This window comes from Calonectris borealis, chromosome 24, assembly GCF_964195595.1.
Source record: "Calonectris borealis chromosome 24, bCalBor7.hap1.2, whole genome shotgun sequence".
NCBI lineage: Eukaryota > Metazoa > Chordata > Aves > Procellariiformes > Procellariidae > Calonectris > Calonectris borealis.
In genome coordinates, this window is record NC_134335.1 from 6,291,566 (window position 1) to 6,306,286 (window position 14,721).

At 49.3% G+C, this 14,721-nt stretch overlaps 1 protein-coding gene across 5 annotated transcripts in view; it reads left to right on the forward strand.

Moving 5' to 3' along the window:
• Positions 1 to 6,685: 6,685 nt before the first annotated feature.
• The window catches only part of ZBTB44 (zinc finger and BTB domain containing 44), a 42,252-nt gene continuing 34,216 nt past the window's right edge, over positions 6,686 to 14,721 (forward strand). For 4 of the 5 annotated variants that reach the window (XM_075173066.1, XM_075173064.1, XM_075173065.1 and 1 more), the window contains exon 1: positions 6,686 to 6,882. The gene's annotated coding sequence lies outside the window, so the exon portion shown is untranslated. The remainder of the gene's footprint in view (positions 6,883 to 14,721) is intronic. The other variant, XM_075173062.1, reaches the window with a different exon arrangement.

Sequence of the window (14,721 nt, forward strand, 5' to 3'; positions counted from 1 at the left end):
AGCGCGTGTTTCCTCTCCAGCGTCGTAACCAGCATTTAGGATGGGTCAGAAATTTCAGCCTGAGACGGTGCCAAGGAAAACGTCTGTATTTATCACACAGGAGTCGTGCACGCCAGGGGTCTCCTCCAATTTTTTTTTATATTTACTGCGTGGTCGCTTAGCCGGAGCTTCCTAGATGCAAAAACTCCCGGATGCAAATCCCGCTGCTTTCCCAGCAAGGAGGAGGACGGGGAGCCCGCTGGGAGCGGGGGGACCGCAGGCGGAGATGCTCGGTTGAGGTGTGGGGTGATGTTAAGTGGGATTCCTGCCCTAGCCTTCCCATAGTAACACATAGCCTTTACGCTGATTTAAGTCAAAGAGGTTATATATTAGGATATATATATGTATATATATGTTTCCCTTCAGTGAAGGATTGTAGCAATGTACTGAGCCTCTTGTGTTAGGTATTTATTATAAATTTCTGTTTGGTTTTGTACAGTAGCTGGCTGGAAAGGAGAGAGAAAAAAAAAAGAATAATAATAAAAAAAAAAACTGTCTGTGTTTTAACATGCTGCTCCCACATCCCCACTCCGAAACCTGCAGCGGGGTCGGAGAGGGGACGTCTCTGCTCATCGTTTAACCACTTCGGTATATGACTGGTGTCTCCCCCCTCCCTGGTGCCCCCAAATCAGGGGGCGATTGCCAACCGAGCTGTGTAAGCGTAACAAATCCAACCCAAATTAACCTATGGACTTTCATTTTGAGGGGGAGAAAAAATATCATTTTCTGGTTTTTAGCCTCTTGTTTGTATTTGTTTTTAACTTTGAAAACAGTCTGTTTGTGACTCTGCCTTTACCCCTTCAATAAAGGATTTCCTGCCTCTTACCTCTTCGCATTTGTCTCTATTTTCTCAGGATATATTTTTAATCTCCATCCCAAGAGCAATACTTTAAATCTCCCTTTTCCTATAAATAAAAGGTTAATTCAATTTTCAGATGCTAAACCAAAACATTCCATGACAGAGTAGACAAAACCCAGGGAGCAAAAATTATTCCCCAGCAGTTTTGAATCATCACTGTGTTGCAGACTGCTTAGGAGCACCTACCTCCTCTCTATACGTATGTACATATAGATAATTCTCCTACTTACTAGGAGGACATACAGCCTAAACAGGGCTAAACCAGAGGGGATGCTGGCTCCTTCGCTTAACTGTATAATAACCACAGATAGTGGGAACTCGTTGCTGTCTCTCTAGGTGCAGTGTTGTCCTCTGAAACACGGGATTGCTGACATTTGGGATGTGGAGCTCTCTCCTTGGAATAAGCGTGGGCTGATTACAAGGTAATTTGGGTATCTTTGCTTGGGTCAAACAGGCTCTGCTGCTAGAGGTCCTGGGTGAAAGCACAGCCTGATGTTGAATAGCGGCTGTGGTTTATTTTCCGTATATTGGTGATTTCCATCGACCGACGGGGCTGGGCAGAGGCTGCCTATATTTAGCCCCGTGGGAGGGTGAGGGAAAGGGTTAACCCATCGCTGTGGGACGTGTCACTACGTTAATGGGCACAGCGACGCATGCCACCCTATTTATAACCAGGTGTGACATTCATTTTAGATGACTTCCCTTGGCGCCCGTACAGCCGGGTCCTGGGTTTCGGCTCATTAAGGCTGCAGCCTGCCCCGGCTTGTCCCCCACCTTTCTTATTTGTCTTTTTGTTGCCATCGCTGGGTTGGAGTTGAATAATTGGAATTTCAAACAATGCCAAAGGCTTCGGGTAGGAAAAAGCCCTTAATTAATCATAGCGGCGTAACCATCATAATTTAACTTTTAAAAAAGAATAGAAGGATAAAAAAAATAAACCTTTTGGGAACTTCTCTGTCACCGAATCCACGCTGGTACCCCGGAGACAACGGGGACCAGAGGGCAGAGAGATGCATTTCTCTAGTCCCATCAGGGGTAAATTATTAGGGTCAACCCACGGCTGGACCCCCCACCCCATGCTGCAAATAGTGCTGCTCCCCAACCAGGGGTAATTATATTTTATTGGCATATTTCCTATAATAAGGCACTTTTGGAGTGCCCCCATGCACGAACATCACCAGGTACGTGTTGAAATGGTGGTTTGCTCTTTCGTTCCAAAACCTCCTCCCTCCAGGGGCTGGGCTCCTCTGATCTCCAACCCCCGGTATTGCTGGATTGTTGCCCCCCCCTTGTCCTTGTGCTAATGCTGTTCTGTAGTTTCACAGCTTTCCTCTCTCCACGGTTTATACATCCCCTCCCATGCATTTGTAGACCAGAGTTGTACCCAATTTCAGCCTTATTTTGCTAAACTTCGCAAGCCATGCTCTGTAGGCTCAGCTCATAAAATATCCTCCTCAGCTCTGGGCTGAATTTATTATCCCCGGAGAGAAGTGACCACGGTGTCCCGGCAAGGTCGCACCAGCACCTGGTGCTCCAGCCATGAATCCTTCCTTATTCCTGATGGAAACATCCTTCCTGACGTGTCCTAGGACCGTAATGTCACTTTTCTGCTGTTATCTTCTGCCCAGCTCATCCATCCTGGTCTTCTCTGTTCTTCTAGATCTCTCTTTCTCCATACAGATACCTGTTAAATCCATCCTTGGTCACCCAAGCAAGCGGTCTGGTTCCCAGAGCTCCTGGGCGATGGCATTTCAGAGGGGCTGTTGCAATTGAGAGCATCTTAGAAAACAGGCTCCTCTCCTAAACTGCCCACTTCAACCTCCTCTCCTGCCGACCAGGATGCTTTAACCCCCGGGACTGCGCTCGCTGAGGACCAGGCAAAGCGCTCCCAGGCGTGCAGAGGACATAAACCCCAAATCCTCCCGATGCCAGGAGAAAACTAGGAGTTGCCAAAGAGAGAAGGCAGCAGGATTGGGCTAAAGCAAATTAACCGAGCCCCGGAGACTGCAACAGGCGAGAGGATGGAGAGGAGACGGCTCCTGCACACCGGTGCTAAATTAAGGAGTAGGCAGCAAGTTCTCGAGGGTGGGAGCAAAGAGATTTTCCCTCTGGAGGTGCTGAGGTCAGGGAGGGGAGAGGAAGGCTGTGCAGGGAAGGTGTCATTTGCTTTCGGTGTTAATGGACGCATCCTGCCAGGAGCAGGAAAGCAGGCTCCTAGCAGCACGGGATCTCCTCCAAGAGCTGCTGAAGTGAAGGAAAACGTATCCCACAGGCAAAAAGAGGGTAAAACAGCCTCCAGCCAGGAATTGCACATTCTGGTTGCTTGAATGGGGTGAGCAAGCCAGGAAGGGAGCGATTCAGGGATTAAAGCGAGGGGCCAGACCCCAGTGATGGACGGGAGATGTAGCTGGGTGTCTGGGTGGATGGGAAACCACGATTTCTGTTTAGACAGACAAGGAGGGCTTTAAGGGGACGGCACAGCCTCCTGCCGGATCCATCGTGCTGCAGACGGGACCCCCTTCCTCGCAGCGGCCGCTGGCAGCGAGCCCCACAAGCGATGCAGGACCGCTCTGCGAAGCAACCCCGGCTCCGGGGGATCCCATTTAAAAGCCAAAGGTGGAGGCTAGCAGTCCCCTTCAATGCTTTCTCTTTATTTTCCCACTGGTGTTTTATACCCATCAGACTCCAAGACTCCTGGAGTCCCTATATGTCCCTATAAATGAGCAGTAAACGCACAGATCAGATTTACCATTGAATTACTCAGGGTTTATATCAGCGTTCCTCCATCTGTGTCCACGAATCGAGCCCATGATGTTGTAAAATCTGCGTAAGAGCAAATCCCTTTACCGGGAAAACACCTGGAGTCGGTATTTCGGCAATTCATTGCAACGCCTCTCGCCGAGAAACTCCAACTCTGCAGAAAAAAACAAAGAGTAATAAAGGACGAGCCGGTAGCTTAGGAAACGCGAGCGGGCGTAAATCAATACAGCTCCCTCCCGAATTTACTCCAGCAAGCGATGTGGCTCTGGGAATCGCTGGAGAACCTCTTCAGGTATCGAGGGCTAATAAATTGTTATTAATAAAACAGCCTCTTCTGCTGGAGTGGGAAGAAATTCGTATCGGAGTCAGGCTGGGGAGGCTGATGTGCTCCTCCGCGGTGACGATGTGGAGAACGCTCTGTATCCCAAACCTACTGGCTCTCCGCACCAAAACGCCCCACCGTTAATTGGAAACCTAACGAGCCACGCGGAGATGGCAGCCGGGAGGCAGGTGTGCCGTTGCGGGAGGGGGTAAGGAAAAGGGAGAAAGAGGAAGAAATTAAATAAAGGGCTTTTTTTTAGCAGGGATGAGTTTGAATGGTCGAAGACATGGTGATTTTTCGGGGGGGGAAATCAATGCACGTACACGCTGAATTTTACTGTCTTCCAGACATGAATTTGGGGTGTTTGGACCCTATTTCCCCCCTCCCCGGGAAAAGCCCATGACCTGCTCAGAGCAAGCCTCGAGCAGGATACGAGCACGTGTAACAACCCACAGAAAACAACCAAGTGTCCCCGCTGCGCTGACCTGAAGTTTTATTTATGAATTTGTTAAAAATCAGCATTTTGAAGCCATTTCACAACCTGCTACCCCCACATCTACGGAGTCAGCGAGAAAAGGCACATCACAGTCAGCGTCTTCGGCTGTCGGTCGACTAAAACCACTCGATCTACAAGAGTTTCACCACCAAACACCCCCAGCTCGACACTTTGAAGCAATAATTTGAAGGTGAGGGATGGCAGCCTGAGTTTTTTTATTAATCCTCAGGAGTTATCACGGATACCCAGGAGCAGCTTCTTCCTTGCCTTGCAAACTATATCTTATTAAAGGGGGAACAACTCGTGCAACCTGCTGAAATCGGTGCCGGTTTGCTCCTGCTTTGCACAGGGAGTGGATTGCAACGGGAGGCAGTCGTGCATCAGGGTTGCAATACAGCTCCCCGCGAATATAAAACCAATATAAAAGGAAGCGAAAGGAGAATTAAGCAGCAGGGTCTCCAACCCTAGAGATTGCCGGGGCTCTGGTTCTCATCCCAATTTTGCAAGTAATCATCTAAAACGGTCCCAGGATTTTTACTACAGCGGGGAGTTTGGCCTAGGGTTTTTTTTATTTTTTGCCGACGGAGCAGTGTGGCGTTGTCCAGGGGCCGGCTTTAAATTTTTTACTGCTGATTAATATTTTTGGATCGCGGCCTTTCAATCTGTTTCCTGCTTCAATTTACTGAGCGCTCATCGCAAAAAAAACCCCAACCCAACAACAACAACAAAACAACAACAAAAAAAACCCACCGTAAAACAAGCCATGGAGCAAACGGGTGCACTAATCACGTTAAATTAAACTGTGCTTACCCCGAGTTAGCGCAGATTTGGACCAAATGATAGGGGTGGGTTAATTAGAGACTCGTTAACTCTAAACTTGATCGGGATAGATGGAAACTGGAGGGCAGTTTGCACGGTGCTGGGCCTCGGGGGTGCATGCACCGGAGCACCCCGTGTTCGGGGGGGTAGGATGCATGGTGTTGCACGGTCCTGGGTGAAGGGGGTGCATGCACCGGAGCACCCCGTGTTTGGGTGGGGGGGTAGGATATATGCTGTGCACGGTGCTGGGCCTCCGGGGTGCATGCACCGGAGCACTCCGTGTTCAGGGGGGGTAGGATGCATGGTGTTGCATGATGCTGGGTGAAGGGGGTGCATGCACTGGAGCACCCCGTGTTCGGGGCAGGTAGAATGCACACTGTGCATGGTCCTGGGTGAAGGGGGTGCATGCACCGGAGCACCCCGTGTTCAGGTGGGGGGGTAGGATATATGCTGTGCACGGTGCTGGGCCTCGGGGGTGCATGCACCGGAGCACCCCATGTTCAGGTGGGGGGGTAGGATATATGCTGTGCATGGTGCTGGGCCTCGGGGGTGCATGCACCGGAGCACCCCATGTTCAGGGGGGGTAGGATGCATGGTGTTGCATGATGCTGGGTGAAGGGGGTGCGTGCACTGGAGCACCCCGTGTTCGGGGCAGGTAGAATGCACGCTGTGCATGGTCCTGGGTGAAGGGGGTGCATGCACCGGAGCACCCCGTGTTCAGGTGGGGGGGTAGGATATATGCTGTGCACGGTGCTGGGCCTCGGGGGTGCATGCACCGGAGCACCCCGTGTTCAGGGGGGGTAGGATGCATGGTGTTGCACGGTGCTGGGTGAAGGGGGTGCACGCACCGGAGCACCCCTTGTTCGGGGCGGGGGAGATACATGGTGTTGCACGGTCCCGGCCCCGGGGGTGCATGCACCGGGGGGTTGGGATGCACGCCGTGCACGGTCCCGGCCCCGGGGGGGCACGCACCGGCGCACCCCGTGCTCGTGGCAGGGAGCAGGGGCGATGCAAGGACCTGAGCATCCCGGTCCCCGCCGTGCGGCGCCCCGCGGCGGGGACAGGACCGTGCACAGACCGGAACGCCCCGTCCCCGCCGCTGCCCGCCGCGGGGTGCCCGTCCCGGCCGGTCCCGCCGCTCCGCACTGCGCATGCGTCCTCCTCCTCCTCCCCCGCCGCCGCCGCCCCGCCCCCGCCGCCCCGCCGCGGTGCACTGTGGGACACAAACAAAGTGCCCGGCCGGGCGGCGCGGCGCGCGGGAGCTCGGACCGCCGCGAACCCCCCCCTTCCCCCCCCTTTTCCTCCGCCCCTCCCCTCCCCTCGAGCCGGCCAGCGCGCGCGCCGCCGCGTGCACGCACCCCCCCCGCCCCCCCCCCCGCACACCTCTCGCGGGGGGGCTCGCGCGCCCCCCCCCCCCCTCCGCGCGCCGCCTGAGGGGGAGGCGGCGGCGGCCTCTTCCTCCTCCTCTCCTCCTCCTCCTCCTCCTCCCGGCCCGCCGTCATGGCCCAGGCAAGGCCCCGGCGCGGCCCCAGATAGGGGGCTCGGCCTCCCGCGCACGCCGGGCCCAGCCGGCCCCACCGACCGCAGGTAACCGGGGAGCGCGGCCGGGCCTGAGGCGGCGGCGGCGGTGGTGGGGTGGGGGGTGGCGCGGCGGCCGTTGAGGCCGTTGGTTCCCCTGAGGGGCGGGGGACGGCGCCCCCGCGCGCGCAGGCGGGCGCCCACCCGGGGGAGGGCTTTGACTGCTGCACCCCGCGGGTCCGTCCCCCTCTCCCAGCCCCCCCCCCCCCCCCGCGTGTTTCCCGGGGAGGCGGGGGGGGGGGGTGGTTCTGGCGCCACCGGCGTCCCCGGGGCTGCCCGGCTGGGGATGGCATTGCGCGGTGCACTTCCACGTGTGTCCCCCTCCCACGAGGGGCCGTGTCATCCCCGCGCCTCCCCGGGCGGGTTCCCGGGGCGGGGAGTCTATGTGTGTGGGGCGTACCCCCCCTCCGGTCAGCCCCGGGGGGATCGTGCTGCCCGTTGTGCGCGGTGTTTTCGCGGATCCCGAGGGAGCTGCGTTGCCTGTTGAAGCCCGTGGGTGCACTCGGCTGCCTGGGCACACGCAAACATGTAGTTTCTGGGGTGGGGGGGAGTTGTGTTGTCTCCTGCATCCCAGCGGGATACCTGCTGCCTCCCTTTTCCACTGCAGGCTTATGGGAGGAAAAGAGGGATTCCCACTAGCTGTTAGGCAAAGCTTGCTGTCCCTTTGTTGTTGGTTTTTTTTGCTACAACACCCCTTTCAGCGTATTGTTTACTGCCCATCTGCCAGGGTCTGCTGTGCTGCTGCTGCTTGCACCCATGTCCACGCATGACAAGGATAGCGTAGTGCTCATCTGCCAAGATCTGTTGCATATTTCTCTGCTCTCCTTCCTGTATTTTCCTATATACAAACATAAACATTGGCAGATGCTGGGGGCGGGGGTATAGTCTGCTTCTTGCTTGCCAAGAGCCTATTGCCTCCTTTCATACACACAGGGCAGGGGTACCACTGCCTTCCAAAATCTGCTGTACTTCTTTCCACACATAGGTGTGCTGGGGAATGCCTCCGCGCTTGACCACCCTAGGAGGCTTCTTCCTGTCTACAAAAAGCTGCTAAGTTGTTGTTTGTTTTTTTTTCACCCAAATAGACACGCATGTATCTTTCACCAAAGCCCAAGGGACGATTCTTCCAGCCCCATCTCCTGTTTGCGCTGTGCAGCTTGTTCTGCCCACTGAAGAGGGAGGGTCTGTCTCCTCCTACATATACATACACACACCAGGGTTTATCCCACTGACTGCCTACCAAAAGCTGGTGCATCCCGCGTTGTGCAGGCATCAGGAAAGGGGCAGACAGCGTTTCACCGGTAGCCTTGGGGAGGCAGGCAGGCATTTCTCCTGCACGCTTCCAGGGAGAAGGTTTCCACTGTTTGTCCTTTCGTGTCTTGCATGTTCCCACAGGCACCCAGCGGCAGCTGTTTCGGTGCCTGCCCCCAGACCATGGTACTTCCTTGCTACACGTGCCAGAGAGGTCACCTGCTCTTACCCACGTCTTATCTCTTCTTGGCTGGGCTTCTTGGCTGCCTGTTACGTCTTTCATGACTGAGACTTTCAACCCTTTTTCTTCGTGTGCCCTGCTGATACTGCAGTGCGATACAGTCAGGTTAAGCCTACCTTGTTTTTTGCTTCGACTTTTGTTTTTTCTTTTCTGAGCAGTCCGCCAGAGTAAAAAGAAGCAGTCTGCGTACTTCCTAGGTATCTGCGGATCCCAAGTTGGAAACCACGGGTCTAAAATACGTTGAATTTCTCTTTTCTGGTCATAACCATAATATGTCCAGCCCAGGACCTATTCTGATGTTTCTAGAAGTCTCCTGCTTTCATAATTTTCCTCACGTGAGCTCCTTGGTTTGCCATACCCACATGGGGAATTTCTCAGGTTTCCCACTTACGTGTTTGCCCCTGCTTCCTCTCTGTGCTTCTGCCTGCCATGAGGCTTTTCCTTTTCCCCTTTTTTAATTTTTATTTTATTTATCCTTGGGGCGTCTAGTACACTTGGCTTTTACTTAGGTGGAGGTCACCCAGTTCACCTCCTGAGTTGATCCCCGGCTTCTAGCCGCGTGTTTTCGTAGACTAGGTGACGTGTTGTTTATCGTGTGCGGGGCACGGCTGCGGCACTGCTCTGCGGACCCTGCAAGGTGACACTGAGTGGGAATGGCTTTAGCGCAGGCGGGTCACGGACTAGCGTCCAGGAGCCTTTTAGGGTATTTTGAGTGCGATGTGCTTTTCTTCTGCCACCGAGGTCCCTTAATGCAACTTGACATCTACATGTAACGCAGATCCAAGGTGTGATGCACCTGGAGACCTTGCCTGGGTTTAAGTGTCTCTGTTTAAGGAGATAGAGCTGAACAAGTGTTAACCTGCTAGCTTAGACACAGCTCTACCAGTATAAATGCCTCCATTGATGTAAAACTGTTTATACCAGAAACCAGTTACAATGCTGTAAGTGTCCCTCCCTAGGGACTACTTCTATTTAAACAGCTGTTTTTAATCCGAAACTTTAATTGGTGCGAACACTCCAAGCAGTCCCTTTCCAGGGGAAGGGAATTTCCAGCCCTGCTTTAGTCTCCCCAGGTGGATGTTGCACGGACGCTGGCTTGTCAGGAGGGAGGATCGCGCTCGCTTTCCCACACAGGAGGTTTCGCGCTGGTTTTGTTTACAGGGTGAGAGAATTCCTCCTCTTGTGACTGTGAGGTTTGGAGGGGGGGGAGTGTCCTCATGTATTTCTTCTGTCATACGTAAGAGGAGTAGTCAGCAAGTGAAACTGAATCCTTGCCATGTTTGTTGCAACAGGAGGTTAATCATAAACTCTGGCAACTTTTAAAAGGGGTGGTTTCGTCCTGTGGTGTCTGTAGCAAATGTGTGCTCTTAGGAGGGTCTGGTCAGCTGTTTGCTAAGAGGATCAAAAGCAAATACAGCTTCCCCCCGTGTGAAGTTGAACAAGCGTCCGAACGTTATTTTTGGTTGTATCCCGTGACTTGCTTGAAGGAGGCTTTTTATTTTTATGTCCTTCTTGTGAATGGATGTGTGGTGCCCGTGCTATTAGGCGAACGGTGTTCGTGTGACTTGTCACTGACAAGGAGAAGGTCTTGGGTACTTTGCGCTTGTATTGGTTGCTTCGCATCTAGCAGTTCGCTGGCATTGTCTGTTACGTCTGCTAAACTTTTTTGTCAAAAAGAGACACGTTTGAGTATGTTTCCCTGAGAAGATCTGACGATATGTGTAACTTCACTCCTTGTAGGCATTGTAATCCACTAGCTTAAAGGAGAAGAAAGTCAAACTGTGACAAGGCAGTGATGCTCTTGCTGGCACGTGACGAGGAAGGAGATGTCCCTTGACGTAGAAGCGATTGTCTGTTGACATTTTTCTATCTCGCCCGGTTATAAGTAGGTTATCCCTGCTGAAATTATGCAACTGTGCAGACAGCCAGACTTCAGGAATTCCAAATACTTCAACGTGTCAAGTGCTGACTTCTAAATTAAATGCTACGGTTGCAGAGCGCGTTCACAGTCTGTCGCTTGAAATATGACATCAGTCTTGGAATCGTGTGTGGCTGAAAAGGGGTAGCAACTTAATTGCTTGTTTCTTTGAAAAAGTGTTGTGTAAGATCGCAGGAACAAAACTGGGTGGGAGATGTGCCTCTACCTGTAATAGCGTTTCGATATGGAAGTAGGTGGTTAGCATTTCAGCAGTTATAAGCGGAAAAAAAAATACTGAAAACGTAAGAAGTTGAAACGCCTCCCCCTGTGGCTGCTGCTGTTGCCTTGAAAGATGCAGTTTCTATCATATAGATCTAATTAAATAGTTGTGTACTTATGGCTAAGTAAACATAGGAGTCCATTACTGTTAACTTGCCTTGGAGATCAAATTGATTCTTCTAATGGTTTCACTGGATGAAAACAAATGTCTAGTACTGCTTTGTAAAAGGTGCCTAAATGAAATGGTGGTGGTAGGAAACGAACTGCAAACCCCATGAAATGGCATTCGCATGTATGGATGGGAAGAGAGGGATTGTAAACGCTCGGCATTTCATTTAATTCTGACATTCCATTTAATCAAGTTAAGGAAGTTACTTAAACTGTGCATTATTTGTAGATAGCATGTTTTTAATATATTCCAATTTAGAGCTGGGGAAGCAATTATTTCACGTGAGCAGGTTTATCAGAGTACGTGAAGGATGGGATAATAAGGACTGCAAAATGTGTGTTGGGCTCAGCGTGTGGTCTGTGACAGTGGCCAGAAGTAAGTCATTCGGGGGAAGGTGGAAGACATACATAGACAGCACAGTTATCGTTCCTCGGCGCATCTACCAGCGGTGAAGGGTTTGGAGGTGGCCCGAGCTGGAGGGTATGTGCTGACAGTTATGTTTAATAGTGCCTGTTGAACCTGTCGTCTATGGATTTGCCTAAACCTTCTGAACGGTTTATACCTGTAGCTTCTACAGTATACCATGCGATGAATCCCACAATTTGTGCAAAAATAATTCCTGGGTTTTGGGGTTGTTTTGTTTTAAACCCGATGAATGGTAATCTCATTGAGTGCCTCCTAGTTTTTGTAGTTTGAGAAGGAATAAATAATCTTTTGCCAGTCACCACCTCGTTTGCAATTTTATAGATCTCTGTGTTCTCAGTTTTCTCTCTTTGGGTTTCTTTTTCTTTTCCAAGCTGTATTGTCCCAGTCTACTTGATACATCTGTCTGCGGAGGCTGTTCTACATCACTTTTTTTTTTTTCCTTGAGCTCTGCTATATTGTTTTGAGGTGATTTGACCACAACATTTGTTTGCTTGCTTTACCCAAGAAGACTGAATAAAGACAGTTTTTTCAGAGCATTAACAGATGCTTTCTAATAAAGGGACACTTTGTAGCTCATCTGTGATAACATTATAAACATTTACTGTGTGTAATGTTTTATCTTCAAAAGTACAAATGAACACAGTAATTGTAGTGAGAGCTATTTTAGTGGAAATACAGTTACACATACTGAAGAAGATCTCAGTTTATAAATCTAGCTACAGATGGTAGTTGATATGGCATTTTGTATTTGGACATTACTGAGAGTGCTTTATGGAAAAGCTGCAATTGCGGTGGGTACTTGCCAGAATTAAGTCTTTTGGAAGGTTTTGGAAGCATGAAGATGCCATGTCGTATGGAGACCCCAGAGCCCTAGAAATCGCTAATGGGTTTGGAAATAACTAGTGGGTTGAGGGGCAAGTTGGTCCCATCTTAGGGGCAGATATTTGTGTAGTGTTGGAGCTCTGCAGGTCTGACAGTTTCTGCAGTTCTCTTTCAGCGTCTTAGTTTTTTTGAAGTGGATAAATACTCCTGTTAAGAAAGACCTACTCTGAGAAGTTTCTGTGAAATGATGCTAAAGGCTTAAAAAAAACCCCACAAAACTCGCTTTATCCCCAGCCTGAACTATGGATATGGTTCTGCCAGTCCAGGTTTGGCCATACAAGGGAAGAAAGTTAGAAAGCCTGTATAGTTGCTGCTCACCTGATAACGTGATTTGTGGATAAATACAAGGATTTTTAGTTTTCGGGGCCAAGAAGAACTACTTTTAGGCATTTAAGTTTATCTGCATAAATGAGTCATTAGGAAAATAAAGGGTACACATAGTGCTAAAAGGGTGATGACACAACCACATTCCTGCCTTGCTTAAACTTGTTCAGGATTCTTTATAGCCCCTTCCGTTTGAAAGGTGGCTGCTTGTTTATGTGTCTGTGACACCTTGACTAGCTGGCCAAGGTCCATGCCGTCTGGATTAGCGATGCCTTTTCGCCTCTTCAGATTGTACACGATGTGTGACTTTGCCTTGATCTCTCCCCTTTGCTCTTTACGCAGGTTTTTCCATGGTGTTGCTTGTCAGCGCAGGCTTCCAGTACTTCGGGCGTTAATGGGGCTAGCGTGCTTCAGGGAGATTTCAGATTTGCATTGGACTTCAGAAAAATTCATTTATTGTAGTTAACATGGATTTCATTAAGCTGTAACGCTTCCTTGCTAATCTGGAATAAAAGTGAGAGAAGGAAAGCTGTCATTTTTTGTAATAAACCTGAATACTTCAAACAACAAATGGGTTGACAGGTAAGCTTTGTGCTGAACTAGTGAAAACTAGCACTTAGCCAAATTTGGCTGTCACAAACCTGATGATTGTGATACGCAGTTACAGTCACTTGTTTCTGTAAAATGAGGAGACAGGTTTGTCATTTCCAAGTGACAAAAATTGAAGCCTCGCACACAATAAGGTAGGAGGCGCAGCTTGGGGGCGATAGCGGAGAGGAGGGATTCTTTAGTTTGGTGGCTATTGGCAGCTCCTGGGACGTAACGCACCCAGTTAGGCCCTGGTTTTCTCTTGGAAGAAATGGAGAAATAATTTCTTTTCCAAGCGTGGTTTTCACTGTGTCATCACTTAAAATGATCTCTGAAATTGGCCCTCTTCTGTCTGAAAACACGAGGCACGTGCCCTTTCCTCTCTTCAAAAACATGTAGTAGGACTTGGCACTATTCTGTAAATAGGGGTACATATGTGTGAGGAAGCACAGATCGTTTCTTTTTTTTTTTTTTTTTTTTCCTCCTTTTGACTCTTTCATGCATCTAATGCAGTAGTGCTACCAAAAAAATCTTGAACCATACTAGAATATTTTGGTATGCAGATACAAAACCCATGCTGTTTTCCTTGATAGTTATTTCACATGGTGCCACCAAAAAGGGCTTGGAGATTTTTATTTTTGTTTTTGTTACTAATTTGGGAGGTTGGCTTGAGCAGTCTTTTTGATGTATATTTTTTATAAGTTTACGTTGATGTGCTTGCAGAGCTTCTGAAAGTGAAGACTGAAATGCTATGGGTAGCCATGGTAAAACAAGAAAAAATAGCTTTCTGGAATTAGTTTAAAGTAGAAGGTTGCTGCCATGTGACGAATAAAAGTACTTTATGGATATTTTTTGGCAATTTGCAGTACTTAGAAGAATTTCATGTTCAACTTGTTGTGTTTTTTTGTTTGTTTGTTTTGTGGTGTTCATTTGTACTGCTGTTAAAGACCAAAGAGTATAAAACCGAAGCCTCACTTTTTATTACACAGAGTGGGAAACGGTCACGTAATGGCGTTTCGACACTGAGAAATTTGGGGAGAAATTTACCCTGAATTTGCATGGAGCAAAAGTGTAAATAAGGTATTAAGAACACATAAAAATTAATGCACGAGCACTGTCATGGAAAAAGTGGTTAAATTTGAATGCGTGCCTCAGGGACGTAACACATCAGTCCATTCAGTATAATCTGATTATATTCTGTGGGGCTTGCTTATGTGAGGATATGAAGAGGACTATGAATTCACGTGTTGCTTTTATTCCAGTAAAAAAACCCCAAACGGAGATTTGCACATCTGTTGATGGCACAAACATCTCTAGCATACACTTTTAGGGCAAACCACTGTTAAGCTAGCGATCTAATAGTTTGACCATGTGCTTTTTCAGAGAACTGGTGAAAACCAGAAATTGCAGGGCAGTGAGTCTGTTGTGAAATATCTCAATATATTCTATCTAGCGAAATTCGCACATTGATTTTTATTATGAGAATAAACGTAATTCAGTATGTAACAAGACCTTTTAGCAGTTACTGCTCATATTGTTAAATGAGCCTCAGTTTTAAGTACTATCAGAAAATTTGCTTTTATGTGTTATATGGAACACTAATGTGAGATTCCTACAATGAAAAGTTCAAAGTGCTGGAGGCTGGGGAAAGTGGCGTTTATCTAGTTTGCTTATTCAACCATGTGAAAGCTATATTAGGCACATAAAGTTTATACTTTGCACTGCAGCTTCAAAAAGGCAACAAGTTAAATCTGGGTCCTTTGAAGTAGT